The sequence below is a fragment of the Macrobrachium rosenbergii genome, chromosome 52, assembly GCF_040412425.1.
Source record: "Macrobrachium rosenbergii isolate ZJJX-2024 chromosome 52, ASM4041242v1, whole genome shotgun sequence".
Taxonomy (NCBI): domain Eukaryota; kingdom Metazoa; phylum Arthropoda; class Malacostraca; order Decapoda; family Palaemonidae; genus Macrobrachium; species Macrobrachium rosenbergii.
Window position 1 is genome coordinate 35,450,093 of NC_089792.1, and position 17,362 is coordinate 35,467,454.

At 37.9% G+C, this 17,362-nt stretch overlaps 1 protein-coding gene across 5 annotated transcripts in view; it reads right to left on the bottom strand.

Annotated features, from left to right (window-relative positions):
- The window catches only part of LOC136833804 (uncharacterized), a 209,511-nt gene extending 192,496 nt beyond the window's left edge, over window positions 1–17,015 (bottom strand). For 3 of the 5 annotated variants that reach the window (XM_067096073.1, XM_067096071.1, XM_067096075.1), the window contains exon 1: window positions 16,889–17,015. The gene's annotated coding sequence lies outside the window, so the exon portion shown is untranslated. Of the gene's footprint in view, window positions 1–6,746; window positions 7,191–16,888 lie in introns of those variants that run through there. The other 2 variants (XM_067096074.1, XM_067096072.1) reach the window with 1 other exon arrangement.
- Window positions 17,016–17,362: the final 347 nt, after the last annotated feature.

The following is a 17,362-nucleotide window of genomic DNA, read 5'->3' on the forward strand; positions in this document are numbered from 1 at the left end:
CGAAGAATTAGAGAAGTTAAGAGGCCATTCCGGCTATTACAATTACATATGTATCTAGTAAAAGTAAAAGGTTTTAAAACACACACACCCACACACATAGATTTATAAATATACATATATATATATATATATATATATATATATATATATATATATATATATATATATATATATATATATATATATATATATATATATATATATATATATATATATATATATATATATACATTTTCAAAATTAAGCAATTCCCCTAATCGAGGATTTTCCCCAAAGCTCACCTGAGCCTGGGGCAACACCGGAAAAGAAAATACTAAAACTGAGCCTCTGTTCTTTCCAGTTCATAAAATTGGAAATGCGCAAAAAAGCGTAGTGAAAGCATTCTGTAGGCCAAATTACGGACAAAGCCAGTAGTGTTCATGAATCTTTCTCCTTTCAACAAAACGACCTTCATCGCAGTTCCTCATTGGGCGGGCCGCTATCGTACTCGGCTAGCACTCTGCTGGGCCCGCGTTCGATTCTCCAGCCGGCCAATGAAGAATTAGAGGAATTTATTTCTGGTGATAGAAATTCATTTCTCGTTATAATGTGGTTTGGATTCCACAATAAGCTGTAGGTCCCGTTGCTAGGTAACCAATTGGTTCTTAGCCACGTACAATACGTCTAATCCTTCGGGCCAGCCCTAGGAGAACTGTTAATCAGCCCAGTGGTCTGGTTAAACTAAGGTATACTTAACTTTAACTTATCTCCTTTTGTATTGTTCAGACAAAAGGAAAAATCAAAATCCGTCCTTAAAGCAACATGGCCCAAGTGATTCTGGTCTAGGTTTGCAGTGAACCACTACTCATTTTCGTCTATGTCGAGATGAAGCGCTCATACCAAGCAAGCATGGGGTGTTGAAGGAATGATTTCTCCCGAGCAGTGCTTTTTTAATCCTTAATTTGGACTCGTCATCATCAACAGAAGAATAAGGAATAGTTGCGCTTTACACAACTGGCTACTTATGAACTCATTATCATTATAATCATGAATAAACAACAATTTTACAGAAATCTACACTGTTAACTAAACAGGCAATGACAAATTTATTATGAACTAAGCAAAACCAAATAAGCTAAAATGAGGGCATATTTGACAACTCCGCAATGGCAATTTAACTTTATGTCACGTGCTTTATCATTCCAGCCTGATCTCACGCCGAAGTTTAAGTAATAAGTATACCTTAGTTTAACCAGACCACTGAGCTGATTAACAGCTCTCCTAAGGCTGGCCCGAAGGATCAGACTTATTTTACGTGGCTAAAAACCAATTGGTTACCGAAGAACTTACTTGATGCCAAGACTTCATAATGCAATTACACGAAAATGCAGCCACTGCAGCAAATAATATTGTTTCATCACTATACAATTAGAAGAATTAGCTTTTACATTAAAATATGACCTTGAAAAAAGGCCAAGGTAAAATTGCTGGTGGAAAATTAATAAAATGTTGACCTTTACATCGACCCATGACCTACAAGAATGGCCAAGGTATTCGAAAACTTAGGTCAAATAATCACCCACCCCAAATGCGCCTGCCAATATTTTTCATCAAAACCAGACAAAAATAAATGACTGAATATAAAAGTTGAGTTTTTAAACCAACCCGTGGCCTTGGAAATATGTCAAAGGCAAAAAATTTTGTTAAGATAATAAGCAACCTCCAAGATACCTGTCTACTGACCTGTGAAAACAGGACAGGGTAAAAAAGGGTACCGCTCTGTATCCTTGGAAAAGAGATCAAAGTAGGAAATAATTATTACTAATACTCTAACAGTGCCAATTAACGGTTCTCTGCTTGAACTCATCTGTGACCGCAAAATTAACTCTCACTGACAGGTGGCTTGGCAACACTGGGGCGTCTTTCCCCAAGACAGAGGAAGAGAGAACGATTCTTGAAGGACACGAGAGAGAATAAAAAAACGAATGCTGAGAGAGAGGCGAGAGTGAATGACAAACGAATGCTGAGAGAGAGAGAGAGAGAGAGAGAGAGAGAGAGAGAGAGAGAGAGAGAGAGAGAGAGAATAACAACCGAATGGAGAGAGAGAGAAATTACAGTGATCCCATAGTTTCAAAGTAGCGTAATAGAGGACTAGGCCTCGGCTTTTTTTAAACTACTGGTAAACTGACGAAATTTCAGTTCTTTCATGGCAGTGCTCATCGAAAAGTGCTAAAGATTTCCAGTTGAGGGGAGCTTTTCCTGATTACTAATCAGCCTTCATTATTGTTACCTGGTTTGAGATAAAATCGGAGCACCGTAGAAAACATACGTATCTAAATACACTTGCAAATATAGAATTTAAATTTCATTTATCTGGATAAACAAATACATTTTCAATGATGATAAGTTTTGGTGAATTCAGCCCAGAGAATGGGAATTCTGATAAGTAGGCGTAGGCTTGCCCCATTCGTGATGTCTATCAGTGAACCGAAACGCGGAGTCAGCGCCCGACGACGCTGGCACGCTTTTCAATAATAATAATTAATAATAATAATAATAATAATAATAATAATAATAATAATACCTTTATTCCACAAATTTACAGTGGGTATTCTTACAACGTGCTGAAAAATGTTTGTTAAAAGCAGAGAAAGTAATATATACATAGAATTATATTCTATTAACAATATTTTACAAAAAACAAAACATCTGATCCAAAACACAATGCCAACAATGGCTCATAGCAAGAAAATAGCCTTTCAATTTTCTTTTAAAAGAATTTATTGTTTCGCTTTCTTTTACATCTGAAGGAAGATATTCCACAAAACAGGCCCCCTCCATTGGCTCGCTCAAATTTAGTCCTAGTAAACCACCAAGTTATTTTTGCCTTTTAAAAACCGTCTGCATCAGGCTCATAGTTTTACTTAATTTTTCCTTTTAAATCAATGTTTTTGCAACACTTTTTTCATGGTTTCCATAAAATACAGCCGGGCTTTGTTATTAGCGAGGTATCTAATGTTCCCCAGCCTGAATTTCAAAGCGATATTGTTGCATTACTCTCTCCACTCAGCGCACCATAGGTCTAGCCACTTTATTTTTATAACCTGATTTCTACTTGTTTTCATATAATAAGTATTTTAAGGAAGGCTATTATTGAGGCCAATTTGAAGGAAAGAGAATGAAAAGTATGCAACTTTCAGAGTAGACAGGAAGTTTGCGAGTTTTTCTAAGAAATCGTGACAAACCTCTGCAGTGACTCGAGTCTGCAGTTCTGTTTCCAGTTGCAAAGGCTGTCAGTTATGAAATGCTTCTAACAATCGCTACTGAAAACACTGTGCGATCAAGTCTTCTGTTATAGTTACAATAGTTTCATACATTTTAAAGGATGCTTGCAAAATATATTTTGCTCATTCAAAATATAAAAGTTTACATGAGACGTGTGCAGACTGCCACCTTCGGATGAAAGCGGCAGGGGATAGGTTTCATCTGAAGCTCTTCTTCTAAATGTCAAGTAGGCTATATAGGATAATTTCCCGTTGCCTGCCGCCTTTTTGAGTTTTCGTGCTCATTTACCAATATTTCTTACTGGGCTTAGTATTTATATCTTTATCACCCCGGTAAATCTCTAGTAACTCAAAAGGGCATATTTATCATTAAAGTTACTCTTTGCATAAATTTTTGTGTATAATACAGTACCTCAAGTAAAAAAAATGTGCTTTGGTAGATATTCAGAGTCTGAGTACATTTAAATTTGACTCGATGAAGCCAATCAGCAGCCGACACCATCAGCAATGTTGCCATGACATCAGTTTATTCAAGACTATTTCGATGACAGATCAGTTGACACTGATTATAGTAAAATTGCAGCGATATAAAAAGAAAAGTTTTAAAATCATGGCCTTTGAAATAGCCTATAACCTCGAAAAATAGGCCAAAGCCAAAATTATTAGAAATTCATCAAGACCCCGAAAGGTGCCTATCTACAAAGTTTCATAGATGAGAGAATACACCAAAGATGACTAAGAACAAATGCTTTGCGGCATACAGGCAGTAGTCGAATGGGAATACTACAATATGCTGTAAAGGCTGGGAAAAAAATTATATTTTCAAACAAAAGCTGGCGACCTGCTAATGAAATACTGCAAATGTTTAAAAGCACGCAAGGACGAGTTTCTACAAAAGACCTCCTGACTTGGCCGCACAAGATAGACAGGCATCAATACAAACATTAATTTTTTATATATACATTCAGCAGAGAGAGCATTATGTTTCACTGGATTCCCAGGATTTGTTACACTAAAATGGGAGAGACATCTCAGAAAAGTACTAATAAATGAATGAAAACAAAATGTGCTTTCCTAGAACTGACGGGATTAAACAGTATGCTAATGCTAAGATAATCAGGGTGAGAAACTCAAAGGCGTACATGTCGACAAGAGGCTAACAAATACCGTGCTTTTCTTTTCAAAATGAATTCGAACGAACGATTATCTGCAAAAGCAAATAAAACCTATCCTTTAAGCTAAATTTTTTCATGCATTGACGGGCAAAATTAGCCCAAACCAGTTCAACTTCCCATAAAAGTCAACCAGTCGATCTGGTTTTTTATACACATTCAAGCGAAGACCAAAAAACATAAAACGAGTCATTTCAGGTAACAGGTGTTCAATGGATTTCATCAATTATTTATTGCCAGTCAACAAACAGGACTTTTTGTATATCTCTGCATTACAGTCTAAATTTGTTCATTGATACCCATCCCAACATCTCCTTACCCCTGATACAGAAACACGAGCAACAGTCCCGCATAAATAAACTAATGGGGGGGGTTTGAGCACCCACAAAAAAAGAACGCAACCTCATCTCTGGGGAGGGAGGGAGCTGGCAAAATGTTTCATCCCCATGTGGTCAACAGAGACTGAACTACATTCTATCAAGTGGTGATGAACACCTGAACTTTATTTCCTAAGTAGTCAGAATTATCCGTAATACGCAGTACATTATTCACTGTTACACCTAAGTTGTAAAAAGATGAGGCGAGTTACCACGCAGTCTGCCGGGAGGAGGGCTGTGCTCAGTGACGTCACACGGACTGCTTGGGTGCTGAGCGTTTATGCGACTTACTGGAGCCTCTTGGAGTTTATAGCATTGTTTTTGTGAATACTATGATTATTTCTTCATAAACTTACATATAAATACAAACTGAACATTACTACCTTCATTCTATAAAATGTTTATCAGAAATTACCGAACAATTTTTTTCATTTTTTATTACCTTTACTTTGCGATTTTGTTTCCTTTTTGAGAATCATATTTTCATTCTTAAATAAATGCTGCATCTAAAAAGAATAACTAATTATATCCTCCGGAACATCAACATCTTTGCCCTTGAAAATATCGATACTGCCATGAATCCCAGCTTCAACAATTTTGTCCGTGGAAAGTTGTGAATAACTCTTCCACGGGTTGCAGATCTTTGTGAAATTGTACAGAAGGTATGTATATTTTTTCTTCACATACGGGGTCCAATCTTCAATTGTTCCACCTATATCAGCTCAACCTAAAGTTGGATACTTATTCCTAAACCTATGTGATATGAATCCTCCCAAAATAACTTCGACTCATTTTCTATCACAGATTTGGTTCTCCCGCCATTCAATTTCCGATGACATCTTCCTCATTCTCAGTCTCATCGTTACGGGTAGGAGAAGTTTCATGAGATAGGTAGAAAGGCTGTATATATACAGTGTATATTATATATATATATATATATATATATATATATATATATATATATATATATATATGTGTGTGTGTGTGTGTGTGTGTGTGTGTGTCTGTGTGTGTGTATATTGACATTCTTTACAATAAAAAATTGCAAAAGGCCTACTTATATGAATGAAAAAATTGGAGTAAATTTCCCCTCTCTCTCTCTCTCTTCGATATATATATATATATATATATATATATATATATATATATATATTCCTAATCCCTGATAAAAGTAGGCTTATATATATATAAGACTTCTCTCTTCTCTGATAAAAGTAGGTCTCTCTTTACATGCAAGACTCTCTCTCTCTCTCTCTCTCTCTCTTATAATCTTCCCTTCCTTTACCAAACGAATTACTGGCTATTTCATACACATGAAAATAATTCTAATAAAATTTTGCCCTCTCTCTCGCTTTCGTGTCGACTAGCATTTTCTCTTCGCAGTTATTCTCAACAAATATAGCTCTAGGCCTAATTCCAATTTTGTCAATCTTGACCTGTGAACTTGGTTTACTTGCATTAGGAATCGAATGGAAGATATTACACACTGTATATGCTATTTAACTGGTAGAAATATTATCCTTGTAAACCCACGGTTCATTCAATTATGCAAAACAATCTCCTTTCTCTCCCATCTCTCTCTCGAAAGTAACTGTCCCCTTCCTTTGCCCGACAAATAAAAGGCCCATTTCATGCGCATGAAAACAACTTCGAAAAAATGTTGTCTCTCTCTCTCTCTCGTGTTGACTAAAATATCCCTTTGCAGTTATTCTTAACTACACAAAGGTCTAGGCCTAGTTACAATCTTATCACTCTTAACCAGTCAAATATGGTTTACTGGCACTAGGAATCGAACAGAAAATATGCTTATCCACTTTAATTGATGCACTTTAATTGATAGAAGTATTCATATAAGCCCATAGTTAATAATACTTATCCACAATTTTCAATGTAACAGGCAAACTAAATCAAACTAGAGTCAAGATGTTAAATACTTGAATCAACAGCGGCACTATCAAGCAGAGGTAAACGGTGGCTCGGTATGGCATCATCCTTCAATTTCCTTGCATTTGCAGGGCAGTAGTTAAGCGATTCATGCCTGAGCTTTCTTGTATATTCGCTTTGTTGAAAATGAACGGAATGCACTCTTGCGTTTTTAGTGTTTATGTGCTCACTTCTTCTACAGATGTTCACCCACTTCCTACACATTTCGGGATCTTTAGGGTAATGGTAAAAGATAACCTTTTCACTTCAAACACTGTCCTGTTCTGTTACACCATCCACAAACAGCACATATCACCATGGCAATAACGTACTAAATACCAAACACCTCAAGAATTGTCATAAATTCGTGAAAACTCCCGTCTACCTGCTTCCACATGCAAGGGAAAGAAGGTACTATATAGCTTGCCCAGCGGCTATCAAATAGGGCACCGTGTGACGTCATGCGCGGGAGAGTTGAAAAATCGACCTCTGCGTAAACTACCTTTTCTTACATCTTGGTTACACCCACAAACATGACTTCTTATAAATCACAGAACTCGTACGCAAAATGAACTTTCCATAAACCACATAATTCTCTTTATGCTACGTGTTTACCAACTACAAAAATAAGTAACTAGAAAAAGTACAGAATTCAGCCATTTACATAACAATCTTACCATCATAATTACGTTGTCATCCACGATGACTTCGAGATAATGAAAGACGGGTAGAAAAGGAAAGATTCTTAGTTCGGTGTTTAGTCGCTACACCAGTCTTTCCTTAACCGCAATGGTTTATTCAAAGCACTAGTGTGGCAAACTATCGTTTTAAGACCATTTGATAGTCGAGGAACAGTTTAGACATAAATGAAGAGAGAAAATACTGGATCTCTTTTCGTTTTCAAATATTACCGATTTCTACAGTGGAGCTGTGCTACAAATATTAAAATTAGCGGGAAAAAATAATGTAAAAAATAAATAATAAAAAAGCCAAGAAATTCTTTCTGTTTATCGCTTGTTTATCAAATTCAATGAGTTTTCCGAAAAATACTTACGACTTTTATCAGTAAGAGAGAGAGAGAGAAACAAGCAAACCCCACATAACAAATATAAGTGTTTTTGACGTGAATGTTAACAATTATATAGTGGAATATTTCTACCTGATGGTATGCATATAATGATGCTAAGAGACAAACTAAGGTGTCTGTACAAAATGTTACCGGTACATATTTGTGGATAGCCTATTGGGGGTAAGCAGACATCAACTACGTAAGGCGGGGTACACACTATCCAACATGCTTGTCCAACAAGGTGTTTGGTCCAACAATTTGAAAACAATTTGAGAGTGTGTGGTCAGGTAGCGAACAAGCAGTTCGATACCTGATGGTCAAACAGCCTGTTTGTCCTGAGATAGTTTACTTTTTTTCTTGTAAAATAGGCTTTTCAGAGGCTATGTACATATTTGTGGATATTGGGGACGTTGTAGGCAGGCATAGACGTTTGATCAAACATCCGTTTCAATCTATGGCGATGTTTGAACAAACACGCTGACAAGCATGTTGATAGTGTGTAGCCCGCCTAAGGGCAGCCTAAGAGTTGAGTATGTCAGTGGTCTTACATTAATTTTAGAACACAAAGCAGTTTTCTTCACATTCAGTTCTCCTGTAGGCCTATTTATTATTGGCTGGTCTTTTAAAAGTATTTAATGATGAAAGTCAATTGCATTCTTCCTAGGTGTACAAACCAGGTGCATTTGCCAGGATGGGGTGGACGATGAAGCGTGGAGAGGGCCATCGAATTTGAAACTTAGTTTAACAAAGTGGTTACTATTGAAGGTAGGCGGGTGAGAGGGAGTGTCCCCGCCTCATTCACCTGCTATAAGTCAGCACGTTTTCATTTGGCATCAGCAGCTATGTCGGGACCTGAGTGGTAAACTATTCCTTTGAAGTGCATCATTGCAGTCCAGAGTTGAAAATGTGATTTTCCTGTTCCAATGTGTGCTTTGAACGTTTCTGAGGTTAATTTCAATAGCGAATGAGTAGTTTTAGAGTCAGTGGATCCCCCCCTCCCTCCCAATTATATATATCCTAGAATCTGGAGCACCACAGTGGGAAAGAGGGGTTTTGGGATTTGGGAAACACCAAACGTGAAAAACATTGATGGATCTAACACAACCTAATTTAGGGGGCTGGGTCCTTACTTAATGGGAGGGGGGTTAACAAAGCCCCATAACCCAACCTAAGGAACCAAGTCCTTACCCAGCCAGTGGGCCTTACCTCTCCTGCATCCCCCACCTAACCTAACCTAGGGCCTGATCTAACCTAAATTAGGGCACTGTACAGTATACATTCAAATAAACAGGGCTAAACCTAACTACAGCAAATCTTGCCCAGATCCCAACCAACAGAGTGTGGGAATTAAAATCTCTCAATCTCTTGTGAGCAACCGACAAAAACTCAGGAATGCATGGGAACAAGAGGGGCTCCCAACCCTCTAAGTAGAACTCACCAACATGCTTTGACAAGGCTTAGGCTATCTGAAAAGCAGTCTTGAGAGTGAAATCTTGATCCCTTCCCCAAGGACTCTTATGGCACATGAGATATGGTGTTGAGGATAAGTCACAACACACTCCAGGTGCCAAACCTCCCAAGGTAGGCAACAATGTAAAAAGCTCGCCATGAGCTTGAGGGTACAATCAGGCATTTTACTTCTTTTTTGTTCACTTTCCTGTTTATTATTCAAGTGTGTAAGACAGGCTGATGAGAAAGCAAACGTTCCTTGGTGGATTATCAGGAAAGTGCTTCTTTCTTTACCTAAACTACTTCTTCTGAGCTTTTCATAATTTCTAAATCCATCCTGACTGTCCTCCCCCAGTTTTTGTGGCAAACCTGGTGGGTTTTTTATTTGCCCTACAAGGTGTGCTGGCCCCACCTTGCTGACCAGTTGCTTCTGGCACTTTTTTCAATGACACATGGTCAGGTTTATTTACACTTTCAACAGAATTTTTGTAAATAATGTAAATACTGTTCTTGTTAATGGTATTATTATTGTTTACTGTTCTGCTGATCTTTACAATGTTACTGTTGTTATGAGTCTATCTATTACTTTCACTACTAGATGTTTCGGTGGGAGCTGAATGAAGTTCTAGAAAGCCTTTGTGGATGTTACAGTTTGGTTGATGATATGCAACATAATGCAAGATCACGAAAAAATCTTCAATCTTTGCAAAGCACTGTCAAGAGAAATCTGTTTTAAGAGAAAAGAAATCTCCTTCATGGGACATCAGTTAACAAAATAGGTGTGATGGCTGATGAAAACAAGGTTAAGGTAAACAAGGGAATACCACCCCAATGGATATTTCAGAAATCTGGAGGCTACATGGAATGGTACAATAAATATATAGCAAGATTTTTACCCACTTTGGCTTACGACTTGGAACTTTTGCAAGAATTAACATGAAAGAATGTAGTGTATGAGGAGTGTGCTTGGGCTTTTTCAGTGAATCAGGAAAGGGTTTTCCAGCACACCTGTCTTACCTTACTTAACCAAAATAAGGCGCTTATGTTGCAGGTTGATAGTAGCAAAGATGGAATTTGTGCAGTAATCATGCAGGAGTGGCGTCTGACAGCCCATGCATTAAGAACCCTGGCTAAAAACGAACGTAACTGGGCTCTAATTCAAAAAGAAGCTCTTGCTGTAAAGCTCCGATGCGTTTACAAGTTTTTATGAAGTTGAACAAGTATGACAATAAATATCAGTATAAATAAAAAGGAAAGTGCTTATGATAGGCCCTACTGATACACTCAGTAGGGCCTATCATAAAGCAGAAACTTAAAATGCAAGAATACAGATGATAAGACTTACTGAAGAAATATCCTGATTCAGTTTAAAAAGACAAGGACCCTACACAAAGGACGAAGGTCTACAGGAACTATTATTCAAAATAAAGAATGGACTGACCAATAGTAAAGACGAAAGTTCCATCAGCAACAAAACCCTCCTTAGAATTATAGTATACCTTTAGTTACCAGGAGGGAATTATTCTAATGGGGTCCGAATGCTTATTCCTAAGAAACTAACATATTTAATTTTAAAAATAATTCATATTGCCCATCTTGGTTTTGACATGATAGGACAAGCAAGGGATGCCATCCGTATTTTGGCCTGGAATGTCCAAAGAAATCAGGCAAATTGCTCACTCATGTGACACTTGTCAGTCATCAAAAGCCTTAGACTCGGATGGAATCGTTGTAGTGTGTCGAAGACACAAGAAATCAGTGGAAAAAAAATCTGAGTAGATTTGTTTGAAATTGCTGGCAGACACTATTTACAGATCACTGACTACTGTTCTGCATTCACTAGAGTCAAAATCTTAGCATCAGCGATGTCAAAGTAAGTGACAGCGCTAATGAAAAGGATGCGTGTTCGACGGAGGACCTCAGTTCAACTCTTTTCATTTCAAAAGTTCTGTTCATGATTTTGGTATATAATCCCCGACATCTTCAAGGCACTGGAAACGCAATGGCGGCTGTTCATGTCACAAACACAATAAAATAGATGTATGAGGAAGGAAAAGATAACAATTTGGCATTATTGGAGCTAAGAAACAAATTTGTTACGATTCTGACCTAATCTCACCCCAAATAGGATAATGTTTGGATGCAACATGGGCTCCATAATTCCTGAGGACCTTAGCCGTGATGGCCCAGTCATTCAAAGGAGTGAAGTCAGCGGAAATCTGTGAGCACATACAATGGTAAAACTGCGAAGATTATGTTCCCTTTGACCTGATTATCAAAGTCCCACTCATGTGGAAACCAATCCCGTATAGCCTAGTCGAGGGAAAGAAAGGAGAAACAGAACAAACCGCCACTGACCCCAGTTGCAATTTCAAGTAAATCGAAAGAGAGAAATGAGGGCGACGACGTGAATGATGAACAGACGTGTCCTCCTCCTATTTGTGACACAGGGTCCAAAGAAAAGGGTGGCCCGTCTACCCATGTGTACGTCAACAGTGGAGTGAGCGAGCCCGGCGGAGCCGCGGAGGCATAATTTGTGACGTCAGAGCTGACCGCCAGTTCTGCGGGTAGCCTTTCCTCAGAGACACTCTTTTTTCTGACCAAAATGCAAATGCAATTAGGAGATATATGCATAAACAGTGCTGCCATAGCTGCGAGTGAGTTTTGTGTCTAAGGAATAAAACTTTCGGTGAAATTTAATATGGGTTATAAGGATATTGGCCAACAAAAAGCGGATACAATTTGACTAATCATTTAGACAAATTCATATCATGAAAAGTCTTTATTGTTACATTTATGCGAGACGCCATTGAAACACATCATTTGTTGTCTAGAAATAACCAAATGAGGCACATTAAAATTCCCATCAATATATATACAAGTGAATCACAAATGTAATAAGTATAGCCTACATGTCTTTTCATATATATATATATATATATATATATATATATATATATATACATACACGCAAATGTATTACTACAGATTTTGTTTCATAACCACACAAATTGTTTCAACTATACACATGTTAGCCTATAAAGGAATATTAAGTCCAACATTAATTAACCGAAGGGAGTTAGAGGGCAAATTTAGTGATTTTTTGGTAGAAGGACATTATACTTAATAAACTATATTTACTTTTCATTCATTCCCACTACCATTCCCACTACATGACAACATTTGAACATGTTTTCCATGGTTTTTAATTGTTCCGGAAATGTCTGAAGGTTTTTTTTTTTAACTTTCCTCATTTCTGCTTAGGCTATTGACTTATCCATGTGTTTTCTCCTGATAGCGAATATGTGCCAAGGAACTCATAGTCAGAAAATTTATGAACAATAAAGCCTCCAAATTATTCCGGACCTTCTTCCTCTATAGCTTATCCCAAATCACTGGACCTTAGTCAGTGGGGCATGTGATGTCTTTTTCTTCCAAACAGAATCTCAGTTATATATCTGTTAAGCAAAATAACATTGCTGATAGGCTTCACTCCTGTTGAGGAGATTCATTAGCATCAACAGGGAGATAAGATAAACAACCAGATGATACATTATTGCCATCACAACTGCCATCAGTATTATAATTTGATCCCATGAGGGAGCTATTTTTTCCCTAGAAGATGCCATCTGACCCGATGCCTAACTGACACAGGTGATGTTCTAGACCGTCTTGATGTGGCCTGTGAGTTAATATATATTTTGTTTTCACCATGTCAAGCAGTTTAGGCAAAGACTTGGCGATAGAGCTTATATAATATATTAGCTCCGCGCAGCCGACCGCGCTATAACTTGACTTTTTCTACAGTTTTTTGGCTGCTAATTATGAATTTACCTTTCATTTTTGGCGCCCTAGCCTAATTAACCTGTAATTAACCCCTGAAGTCCATCCAACATGGGGGTTTCCATACGCGATCTTCACAAAACAGAGCACGGGTATATACGTCTGTTTCGAACGGTTCATATCCCGTCCGGCAAGTGCAGTAGGCTAACTTGTTAACGTATGGGTACCCCCACCTCCCCGGGCCAGTACTAAACACGGCGAAGGGACATTCCATTTGGCCGACAACAAACAGATGCACCGCCAGTATCAGAACCCCTAAAAGTGTTGAAAATACCAGATGAAAAGGTAAAAACAGGCGCGGAGCTAATGTATAGAATTACCGACTATAAAAAAATCACTAGGCAGAGACGACCATGCCTTTCTGAAACTGGTAAAATCTTTTTGTTTCCACAAACACTCAAGGATGATGCAGCATCATTCATGCTACCCAATACTTAGTTTTGTGTTTGCAAGTTCAACCTATATGCATTTGTTGCCGGTTTCTTGTTAGGGATATGAAATGACTTATGGCTTGCCAGTGCATGTCCCTTGCTCCCAAGCACTCCGGTGATTTGGTGGGAGTCATTTCGCTGCTAAATCATCATTGTTGTTAATGGGGTCATTTGGTGGAGTTTTCAACCATGGGGTGGGATGCGCGCCCATGTCTAAAACTTTTCGTTTTCCTCTGTAAGATTTCTGTAAATATTTCATAGCGGTTGTGGGGTATTAAGCGGTATGTGCATCCCCCTTAATTTACACGTCACCTACTCCGAGGTGCTAATACTAAACATGGAGGAAGCTTCTTGGGACCCAGTGTTTAGTACTAGCCCCTGGGGGATCAAAGTATTATTTACACCCATTTCTACTGTATATTGTGTGGTCACAAATTATTATATTAATAAACGGTATCTTCGTGCGGCCGTCTACTTTACTTAGCATGAGTTTACCCTGGGCTTTGACAAAGGTGGATATGTACCGGGTTCATACCGGGTTGTGGTTGGTTCTAAATGGGCTGTTCTGTCGTGGTTAAATTCTTGTTTTCATGATGAATTTTGAATAAGATCGTTTTCACAGTACAGCTAATAATAAAACGATATCCTGGTACAAAACTACCTTTCAGACGTGGTTAGATAATAGGAAGAGATGTTCGATAAAACTCATAAGGTCAAAAACGGTAGACAATATGAAGAAATGTTAAAAAAAATTTAAGGTCAGATGCGGTAGAATATAAGAAGAAATATTAAATTAAACTCATAAGGTCCAATAGGGTAAATAGTAAGAAGAAAGGTTTTCATTCTTCATTTCCAGGGAAGCAGTGAAAACTATCAATATTACCTTGATTTTTTTCAAATTCGATGAACAACCGTACACAGTACAGTATTTTGGCATTTTGTTGAACGACAGCAGTGTCACTAAGGTAAGACACAAGATCTACTGATTTAATAAAAATGGGGAAGTACAAATGTTTTCCTGCCAGGCACCAGCCTATTTTGCAAACGAATGAGAAGTCAGTAGCCTGACCTGGGATAAACAAGGTCTGGTGGTCTACTCTGACGTCATAATCCGGGATGCGTGGGTAGCTACAAATTTTACGTCGCCCGTGGGTTGACCTCGCTTTCTTTGGACCTTGTGATATGGGGCCTACCAAAGACAACGAAAAGGTCTGCCCTTCTCCAAGGGGGTATGCGAATAATTTACAGAACATAAAACTATTCATTTCTCTTATTTATGAACAAGCTAAATATTTCTGTATTTCACAGATGATTTTCGAGCAACTTTGTTTCTTGATTTTGGAAACCCAAAGAAGGGAGGATGTTAATGCAAACTTGTTATTTACAGTTATTCAATAATTCTACTATTGTAACATTTAAAAGATGTCTGTGGTTTCTTAGCTTTAGCTCACAAACATCGATACCTCCACGAATCGGGTCAGAAATCATTTTCCTGAATTTTACTTTTCCAACATTAAGAAATGGAAAGGAATGGAGTGGAATATAGAGTTTAGGCCAAAAGCCAAGCACTGGGACCTATAAGGTTATTCAGCGCTGGAAAAGAAATTGAGAGTACGTACAGTAGGTTCAAAAGGTATAACCCGAGGAGAACCTAGCAGTTGCACGATGAAATAATTGTTAGAAGAGGGTGGGTAGCCAGATGGCAGATAATATGCGGAGCTAACATAAGAAATCAACAGAAATTTTAACTACGAATTAAGAAATCTTAATTATTTCTGGGCAATTTATATGTTGAACAAAATTTAGGACAAAACTTGGACATTAAATTCTGTTACGTAGGATATACTTAAACAATCGGATAACGTTTGCTCCAAAATCCGTTAATTTTTCGTTAGACTCCAGCCAGCCATTTCGGAAGACTCCAGCTAGCCATTTTTGCATGAAAAACCATTTTGAGTTTTCCACGCAGAAATGGCTGGGGAGCTAAAAGAACCTAAAAATACCAACCTACTGTAACCTAGGGGTGTTTACTGGTTACAATTTTGCCGTATTAGCTATGGAGGGGGGTGGGGGACCGGTATTGTCTTACCTTATAAATCGTAATTTGATTATTTTTTTCCGTTATCAAGCATTTGCGATGGTCATGTATTGAGAAGAAACTTTTTGTTTTGATGTGTTTTACCCAAGAAAAATATAAATTATAATGTGGGAGGTGGCTGGAGTCTTCCGAAAAATAACCCAAAATCCTTCTCGGTGTATTTGTCACAAAACAAACTGGGGCTCCCAAACTGATACGGTGCAAGGAACGGGGCAATCTTGACACAGATAATGCCAGGTTCAAGCGATCTGATCTACTGATCATCTGCACGCAGATATTGACAACAAAACGCTTTTTATTGATCATGTTTATTTCTCCGAGCGGTGTAGGCTATTCGCCTATTCATCTACAGCCCACATTAAGCCTATTTCAGTTACAACTTTCTCCTCACAGGTTCATGATGATTATAACACATAGGCTACTATAGGCCTGAATTCGGTTTGATAAGTCTGTCCAACAAGGCTAGGTTATTTTCCCTATCAAATAAAAACATGGTTAAACTGTTACCTGGAATTTTTCTTTTTGTCAGGAAATACATGTTCTCCCCAAATACCTCAATTATCTTTATTGGTGGCAGAGAGAGAGAGAGAGAGAGAGAGAGAGAGAGAGAGAGAGAGAGAGAGAGAGAGATCGACAAATCAATCTATTTTCTTAACAACAAGCTTAAATCCTTAAAACTTACGAGACTTTCCGCAACCTTAACGTAACTCTGGCACTTCTCTCATTTTTACAATTCACATAAAACACAAACAAAAATACCTGCGCACGTTGTACACTTTTTAGAAATATTTCCTGTATTTTCTTAATTTTTTCCTCCTGAAGAGTAATGTATTAAAGGACGGAAATAGCATCCACCAGACAGCGTTGTAGGCATCGGGACAAATTCACGCACCTCAAATTAGAGGGAAAAATGGACAAATGTATCTACTATGAATTACCGCAACTGCAAATGCTCCTTCTTTTAAATATAATATATCGATTAACTCAAAACAATCCTCATTACATGGACGTCACTGTTCGACGATCAGTAGGCCACTTACTTAAATAAACACCAATCACTAGCATAATGCATGGTCTAACCTCTAAAACACGTACCTGGGCTAAAAGAAAAAAAAGTAACTAACATGTAGACCAACTATTAAGAACTACGTGAAACTTTTTCTCTCATTATCTGAAACGTATTCCTCTAACACAGCTGTTGCTCGTGACACAAACTATATGGAGTGAGGCTGATACTGAGAAATACTTTCGAATTACACTAACCAAGAAAACACATTGCTGATGGAGACAGTCACAGAATCACAACACTTCACCACCAAGTCCTTTCACATACTGGCGTGCTGAAGACTTGCCTCTTCAATTCAGCCAGCGATTGTGGGATGACCCTGAGTCGTAACAAACTGCCAGATATCGCCAGACCCGCTAACTAATTGCACTCACCTATAAAAAAAAAATTTTTTTATATACATACAACATACGTACCTCATTTATAATAATTGGTTAAATTCGAGTTCTAAGGTTGAACAGCGAAAACACCAGCGCTATTCATTTTATAACACATAAGCATATATAGGGTTATTTCAAAATATTATTTGAAGAGTTGTTGTTCTCGTTAAAGGCCCATCGCCAATTTCTATTGAATGATGATAAGCTCTGTAGTACTTAAAGTATTATTGCTTGGATACAAATACACCAAGGGAAGGGATATAGACAACCAATATCCCCAGTATATATTAA